Source organism: Oreochromis niloticus, linkage group LG22 (assembly GCF_001858045.2).
Source record: "Oreochromis niloticus isolate F11D_XX linkage group LG22, O_niloticus_UMD_NMBU, whole genome shotgun sequence".
In the NCBI taxonomy this organism is placed as follows: Eukaryota; Metazoa; Chordata; class Actinopteri; order Cichliformes; family Cichlidae; genus Oreochromis; species Oreochromis niloticus.
The window spans coordinates 3654801-3663838 of record NC_031985.2 but is presented as its reverse complement, the minus strand read 5'-3'; positions in this window follow the sequence as shown (position 1 = coordinate 3663838).

Sequence of the window (9038 nt, the reverse complement as noted above, 5' to 3'; positions counted from 1 at the left end):
GTTTTTCTACCAAATCATAGTACAGTTTTACTGCTTTTTATATGGCTTCTAAGACAACCAATCATATCCGAGGGCCTGCACATTCAAATTTGCATATTGTTGCCTTCATGGCATCCCCGCCAGCCAATCATATCTTAGGCCTTGCACATTCAAATTTGCATATTGGGGCAATCATGGCTTCTAAGACAACCAATCATCTATGTCATATATCTATGATATTTCATATTTTTATTTTAAATGGTCAACATTTCAAGATTCTCCCATGTCTTCTGAACACAACGGTCTAAGAATGACCATTTTAGCCCCTACGGTTAGGAATTTATGGCTCTTTGTTTGAGGGGAGTCCTCACTATGAGAAATAGACTGCAAAAATCCTGTCTCTCTCTGTGCTGTAAAAGCCTGCACTTGGTGCACCAGTTTTGGCAGGAAAAAGCACACAGCCCCTCTGATTGGTGGATTCAAATTGAAAATCTCACAGCTGTTTGACTGACCTAGAAAAATGCTGTTAACAGCCCCTGTTCACTTGCTGATGCTATGTGTGTGTGTGCGCGCGTGTGTGTGTGAGCCTGAGTGTGGGTGTGAGTGTTTGAGTGTGTGTGTGTGTGTGTGTGTGTGTGTGTGTGTGTGTGTGTGAGAGAGAGAGAGAGAAAGAAAGACACACACAAAGCCCTTTTTAGGGCAGCATCTCATTGTTGGATAAAAATATAATATATTCAGACTGGTTGACTGGCATAGACCCTGTGTGTGTGTCTCTCTCTGTACATTTGTGTATCCATATTTGATTTTGTGTGTATTTGGTGATTTGTGTATCCATATTTAATTTTGTGTGTATCTGTTGGCTGTTCTTGTTTGTATTTCTAAATGTATTTTTATTTTATTTTTTCACAGGTGAACAAAAATTAGTTTTGAGCAAACTTAACCATGTTCCTTTTTATTCAGCTTGTCATTTTACCTTTCCAATATTTTCACTTAAGTTATTACTATTCTGCTCAATCATAGTATCTGTTCTAAATCATTGTTATTGAGCTATATTGTAGGATTTCTGCTAAATCATAGTATTTCTACTATATTATATTTTTCTTTCTAAATATATCATTTCTGCTATAGAGTAGTATTTCTGTAATGTTTAAGAATGTTTGGCTAAATATATTCTTTCTGTTATCTTATACTATTTCTCCTAAATTCTTGTATTTTTGGGAAGTTATCGTGTTTCTGGTAAGTTACAATATTTCTGCTAAGTTCTGCTATGCTATTGTATTTCTGCCAAGTATTATGTTTCCTCTAAGATATTGCAGTTCTGCTAAGTTACTACATTTTAGCAACGTTCCTTTGCTTCTGCAAAGTTTTTACAATTTCTGCAACTTTTCAGCTTTTTCAGCTAGTTTCAGCAGACAGCTTCAGCGTTCCAGCATCCACACTGCATTTTCGCAGGAAATGCAAATTTTTCTAGTTCTTTATTATTATTATTCTTAGGACTTCCGTACACTTTTCGCCGTGGATCTACTTCCACAATTTTCAGCCGATTTTCACCGTTCAAATTTTAAACTATTCTGCTATTTCTGCTAATGATGGCTATATCTTTTGGTATTTTATACTGTTATACTTTTTAAAATATTAAGCTTTTTCCTTTAATTTGTCCCATTGAAATGAATGGGAAACTTCCGCAATTCTGCTAAAACTTGCTTGTTTTTGAAACTTAACTACTTTGTCATATTTTCACGTAGAACAACCATTCAAACTTTAAAATGTTCTCAAATTATTGGGCTATTCAGGAATAAATCAGCTTTTTCAAATCTTTTACCGTTTTATTTTTATCCCTCTTAAAGTTTTGAGTTGCAAAATTGTGATTTTTCACAAAATACATGCGTTGTTATGGTTGCTATGCACTTGGCTTTCAGTGTGCCACTGTAGGTTTCGCAGTCTTCTCTTCATGTCCGAACAACTTCTTGCTACTTGCTCAATTTTCACTCAACTTCCACAAATTATACATCAAAACGTAGGTATTTTTGCTGGCTTTCAGAAAATGTCACTATCATGGTTGTGAGATTTATAGAATTTTGGCAAATCTCCTCAGACCAACACAAAGTCTGAAAACTCTCCATAGAAAGTCAATGGAGAGTTTGTTCAAAATCACCGCTTGATTTCTGTAATGAGAGGCATTTTCGAATTGTCATATCTCCTTAACGAAGCGAAGTTAAGACATGAGGCTTGTCCCGGTATATCTTCAGACACTCCTGACGCTCACAATTCAAGAATTTCTTTCTCACCTATTACCATTTGGCCATGAATTGGGTTTGTTTGAGGGTAGGAAATTCGTCCCTCGCTCAGATGTCTTCAGATTTCAAACTCTGGAAATGAGGCACTTTTTTCTCTCGTCATATCTTTTTGATGGATTTCCACAGCGACCTGAAAATTTCCATGACTGTTCGCCAAAGCCTGCTGTCTCTTACAGTGAAAGAATGATATCGATACTCCAAATAGATTTAGAGTTAGAAAGCATTGTTTGAGGGCAAGTCAAGGCAGTTTTGCTTTGCCTCTACTCAGTTACAGTGTATTACAAGTCATATATCTTCAATAATTTATATTTTATCGCTGAATTATGAAGACCTGCAGATTCCCCCATCTCTTCTGAACAAAACGGTGTTAGAATGAGCTTTCTAGCCCCTACGGTTAGGAAATTATGGCCATTTGTTCAAGGGGAGTCCTGAATGTGAGAAATACACTGAAGAAAACCCATAGCTCTCTCTGTGTCTGTCTGTGTAAGTGCTGATTACAGCAGGTGCAGCCAATTTAGCTGACCTAGATATGCCAAGCCCAGACTCTCAACAGCCTCTGCACACTTTGCTCTCTGTGTATGTGTGTGTGTATCAATATTTCTCCCATGTTAAAGTATTACTCCTCCATAATAGTATTTGTGCTAAATCAAAGTACTTCTACTACATCTTAGTACTTCTGCTCAATCATAGTATTTCTGCTGAATCATAGTATTTTTGCCATATCATGGTATTTGTGATAAAGCATTGTATTTCCACAAAATAACAGTATTATGTACTGTTATATTATTACTGCTCATAGTATTTCTGCCAAATCATAATATAACTGCAAAATAAAGATTTTTGAGCCAAATCATAGTGTTTGTGCTAAATCCTAGTAATTCTGCTCAGTGATATAACTTCTGCTGTGCTGTAGTGCTTTTTGCTAGATTATAGAATTTCTTCTAAATCAAAGTATTTCATGTAAATCATAGAGCAGTTTTTACAGTCATCTTACTGTTAAGCCATAAATTACGTTTGTTTGAGGGGTGGAAATCTGTCCTCCTGTCACTTTTCAAACTCTGAAAATGAAGCCGTTTCTTCTCTCATCATATCTCCGTGACGGAGGTAAAAGGAGCAATGAAAATCGCAGTGAAAGTTCAGCAAAGTCTGCTGATTCACCCAGTACAAGAATTGTGCTTCTATCCCACCTAGTTTTGGAGTTACATGACGTTTTGTAACTCCAAAAATCGGCGTTTTACGCCTCTCACCGCGATCTAAATCTGACAGTTCATCTCCCCGTTTTCCAAACCGCTGCTCTGTTTCCCAGTGGCACAGTTGGTAATGACGCCGGTCGGCAGCCCAAAGATCACGGGTTCAATTCCACATTGGTCAACATTTTTTTTTTCCCTAGAAATTAATACACTATCACAGACAAGTAATTCATATTCATCATTTATTACAATTCTGCAAAGTTTTATGATTTTAGCAGCTTTTCTAATATGGACCTCAGATTCTTCTTAACACTCCATGGCACAAATACTGTTCCCTTTAGGCTCTGTGTATCTGTGTGTGTATCAATATTTTTCCCATTTTAAAGTATTACTCCTCCATAATTGCATTTCTGTTAAATCAAAGTACTTTTACTACATCTTAGTACTTCTGCTCAATCATAGTATTTCTGCTAAATCATAGTATTTTTGCCATATCATGGTATTTGTGCCAAAACATTGTATTTGTACAAAGTCATAGTATTTCTTCTAAATCATATTATTTCAATCAAATCTCAGGAATTGTGCTAAAACACAATATTATTACCAAATCATAGTATCTGTACCCAAACATATCTGTTCAACTTATTTAACTCTTCTCAACAGTCCAACACCTCTTCTTCACCCCGTTTCAGCAGAATTGAGTTTTTTCACCCCTTTTCAGCACAAATCCCAGCTTTTTCAGGTGTTATCAACAGAAATCTCTTTTATTTCTGATTGCTGATGTCTTTGTTTTTCAGCCGCCCGCCCTCTTTCCAGGTGGCGTAATCAGTAATAACACGGCTCTGCAGCCCAAAGGTCGTGGGTTCAATCCCACCTTGGTCAACATTTTTTTTTCACTACAAATTTATACACTATCACAGACCTGTAATTTATATTGCTAATTTTTTTCACTACAAATGAGTAGTGCAAAAACATACTATGTCTGCAACATCACAGTATATCTGTTATGTTATAGTATTACTACTAAATCACATTATTTCTGCCAATTCAAGGAGGCTGACTGTTACTAAGTGCATCAGTGTACATAGGTCATCTCTTGTGTTGGAGTGCCCTCTTGTGGCGCCTTTTGGGTAGTGCCTTAGTAAACGTGAACACTGCAAAGAAGTGGTATCAGACTGGTTTGTAGTGGAGGAATTTGGTGCCAGTTTCTTTCATCTTTAATCCGTATTCATGTTGTAATGTAGTAGTACCACAATATGGCAGAAACACTATGTTTTGGCACAAATACGTAAAAACGGCTGCACCTGTTTTGGCGGGAAAAAGTACACAGCCTCTCTGATTGGTGGACTCAAATTCAGCAGCTCCCAGGCTGCTTGACTGACCTAGAAAGTTTCTTCTCTCTCCCTGTTTGTGTGTGTGTGTGTGTGTGTGTGTGTGTGTGTGTGTGTGTGTGTGACAGAGAGAGAGACAGAGAGAGAGGGAGAGAGAGAGAGAGAGAAAGCCTTTTTATGGGATGATCTCATTGTAAGATTGAAAATCAATATATTTAGACTGGTTGACTGAATTGGATCTTGTGTGTGTGTGTGTGTGTGTGTGTGTGTGTGTGTGTGTGTGTGTGTGTGACAGAGAGAGAGAGAGACAGAGAAAGGCTTGTTATGGGATGATCTCATTGTAAGATTTAAATTCAATATATTTAGACTGGTTGACTGAATTGGATCTTGTGTGTGTGTGTGTGTGTGTGTGTGTGTGTGTGTGTGTGTGTGTGTGTGAGAGAGAGAGAGAGAGAGAGAGAAAGGCTTGTTATGGGATGATCTCATTGTAAGATTTAAATTCAATATATTTAGACTGGTTGACTGAATTGAATCTTGTGTGGGTGTGTATGTGTGTGTGTGTGTGTGTGTGTGTGTGTGACAGAGAGAGAGAGAGAGAGAGAGAAAGGCTTGTTATGGGATGATCTCATTGTAAGATTTAAATTCAATATATTTAGACTGGTTTACTGAATTGGATCTTGTGTGTGTGTGTATGTGTGTGTGTGTGTGTGTGTGTGTGACAGAGAGAGAGAGAGAGAGAGAGAGAGAGACAGAGAAAGCCTTTTTATGGGATGATCTCATTGTAAGATTTAAATTCAATATATTTAGACTGGTTGACTGAATTGGATCTTGTGTGTGTGTGTGTGTGTGTGTGTGTGTGTGTGTGTGACAGAGAGAGAGAGAGCGAGAGACAGAGAAAGCCTTTTTATGGGATGATCTCATTGTAAGATTTAAATTCAATATATTTAGACTGGTTGACTGAATTGGATCTTGTGTGTGTGCGTGTGTGTGTGTGACAGAGAGAGAGAGAGAGAGAGAGAGAGAGAGAAAGCCTTTTTATGGGATGATCTCATTGTAAGATTCAAAATCAATATATTTAGACTGGTTGACTGAATTGGATCTTGTGTGTGTGTGTGTGTGTGTGTGTGTGTGTGTGTGTGTGTGTGTGACAGAGAGAGAGAGAGAGAGAGACAGAGAAAGCCTTTTTATGGGATGATCTCATTGTAAGATTCAAAATCAATATATTTAGACTGGTTGACTGAATTGGATCTTGTGTGTGTGTGTGTGTGTGTGTGTGTGTGTGTGACAGAGAGAGAGAGAGACAGAGAAAGCCTTTTTATGGGATGATCTCATTGTAAGATTTAAATTCAATATAGTTAGACTGGTTGATTGAATTTGATCCTGTGTGTGTCTGTCTGTGCATGTGTGTTACCATATGTGTACATATTTGTGGTTGTGTGACTGTTATACTTTTTTTTGCTGGGTTTTTTTTTCATTTAACAATTACATTTGAGGGACCCTTAGCATGTTCAGCATTTTTTCAGCTGTCCATTTTGCTTTTCCAATTTTTCCATTTAGGTTATTACTATTGTGCTAAGTCATAGCATTTCTGCTGCTTTCCAGTATTTGTGCTAAATACAGCATTTCTGCTAAATCATACTATTTCTTCTATTTCATCAGATTTGTGCTAAATATAGTGTTTCTGCTACAACATAGTATTTCTGCCAAATATAGTATTTTTGATTAATTATAGTTTTTCTACCAAATCATAGTACAGTTTTACTGCTTTTTATATGGCTTCTAAGACAACCAATCATATCCGAGGGCTTGCACATTCAAATTTGCATATTGTTGCCTTCATGGCTTCCCAGCCAGCCAATCATATCTTAGGCCTTGCACATTCAAATTTGCATATTGGGGCAATCATGGCTTCTAAGACAACCAATCATCTATGTCATATATCTATGATATTTCATATTTTTATTTTAAATGGTCAACATTTCAAGATTCTCCCATGTCTTCTGAACACAACGGTTTAAGAATGACCGTTTTAGCCCCTACGGTTAGGAATTTATGGCTGTTTGTTTGAGGGGAGTCCTCACTATGAGAAATAGACTGCAAAAATCCTGTCTCTCTCTGTGCTGTAAAAGCCTGCACTTGGTGCACCAGTTTTGGCAGGAAAAAGCACACATCCCCTCTGATTGGTGGATTCAAATTGAGAATCTCACAGCTGTTTGACTGACCTAGAAACATGCTGTTAACAGCCCCTGTTCACTTGCTGATGCTATGTGTGTGTGTGTGTGTGTGTGTGTGTGTGTGTGAGCCTGAGTGTGTGTGTGTGTGTGTGTGTGTGTGTGTGTGTGTGTGTGAGAGAGAGAGAGAGAGAGAGAGAGAGAGAAAGACACACACAAAGCCCTTTTTAGGGCAGCATCTCATTGTTGGATAAAAATATAATATATTCAGACTGGTTGACTGGCATAGACCCTGTGTGTGTGTGTCTCTCTCTGTACATTTGTGTATCCATATTTGATTTTGTGTGTATTTGTTGATTTGTGTATCCATATTTAATTTTGTGTGTACCTGTTGGCTGTTCTTATTTGTATTTCTAAATGTATTTTTATTTTATTTTTTCACAGGTGAACAAAAATTAGTTTTGAGCAAACTTAACGATGTTCCTTTTTATTCAGCTTGTCATTTTACCTTTCCAATATTTTCACTTAAGTTATTACTATTCTGCTAAATCATAGTATCTGTTCTAAATCATTGTTATTGAGCTATATTGCAGGATTTCTGCTAAATCATAGTATTTCTACTATATTATATTTTTCTTTCTAAATATATCATTTCTGCTATAGAGTAGTATTTCTGTAATGTTTAAGAATGTTTGGCTAAATATATTCTTTCTGTTATCTTATACTATTTCTCCTAAATTCTTGTATTTTTGAGAAGTTATCGTGTTTCTGGTAAGTTACAATATTTCTGCTAAGTTCTGCTATGCTATTGTATTTCTGCCAAGTATTATGTTTCCTCTAAGATATTACAGTTCTGCTAAGTTACTACATTTTAGCAAAGTTCCTTTGCTTCTGCAAAGCTTTTACAAATTGTGCAACTTTTCAGCTTTTTCTGCTAGTTTCAGCAGACAGCTTCAGCATTACAGCATCCACACTGCATTTTCGCAGGAAATGCAAATTTTTCTAGTTATTATTATTATTCTAGTTGCGTTCCGTACACTTTTTGGCACTTAACTACTTCCACAATTTTCAGCCGATTTTCACCGTTCAAATTTTAAACTATTCTGCTATTTCTGCTAATTTACGCTATATCTTTTGGTATTTTTCACTGTTATACATTTTAAAATATTAAGCTTTTTATGCTTTTTTTTTGTCCCATTGAAATGAATGGGAAACTTCCGCAATTCTGCTAAAATTTGCTTGTTTTTGAAACTTAACTACTTTTTCCTACTTTCACGTAGAACAGCCATTCAAACTTTAAAATGTTCTCAAATTATTGGGCTATTCAGGAATAAGTCAGCTTTTTCAAATCTTTTACCGTTTTACTTTTATGCCTCTTAAAGTTTTGAGTTTCATTTTTTGTGATTTTTCACAAAATACATGCGTTGTTATGGTTGCTATGGTCTTGGCTTCCAGTGTTCCACTGAAGGTTTTGCAGTCTTCTCTTCATGTCCGAACAACTTCTTGCTACTTGCTCAATTTTCACTCAACTTCCACAAATTATACATCAAAACGTAGGTATTTTTGCTGGCTTTCAGAAAATGTCACTATCATTGTTGTGCGATTTATAGAATTTTGGCAAATCTCCTCAGACTAACACAAAGTCGCAAAACTCTCCATAGAAAGTCAATGGAGAGTTTGTTCAAAATCACCGCTTGATTTCTGTAATGAGAGGCATATTCGAATCGTCATATCTCCTTAACGAAGCGAAGCTAAGACATAAGTCTTGTCCCAGTATATCTTCAGACACTCCTGACACTCACAATTCAAGAATTTCTTTCTCACCTATTACCGTTCTGAAATGAGTTAGACTTGTTTGAGGGTAGGAAATTCGTCCTTCGCTCAGATTTCTTCAGATTTCAAACTCTGGAAATGAACCACTTTTTTCTCTCGTCATATCTTTTTCATGGATTTCCACAAAGACCTGAAAATTTCCATGACTGTTCACCAAAGCCTGCTGTCTCTTACGGTGAAAGAATGATATTGATACTCCAAATAGATTTAGAGTTAGAAAGCGTTGTTTGAGGGCAA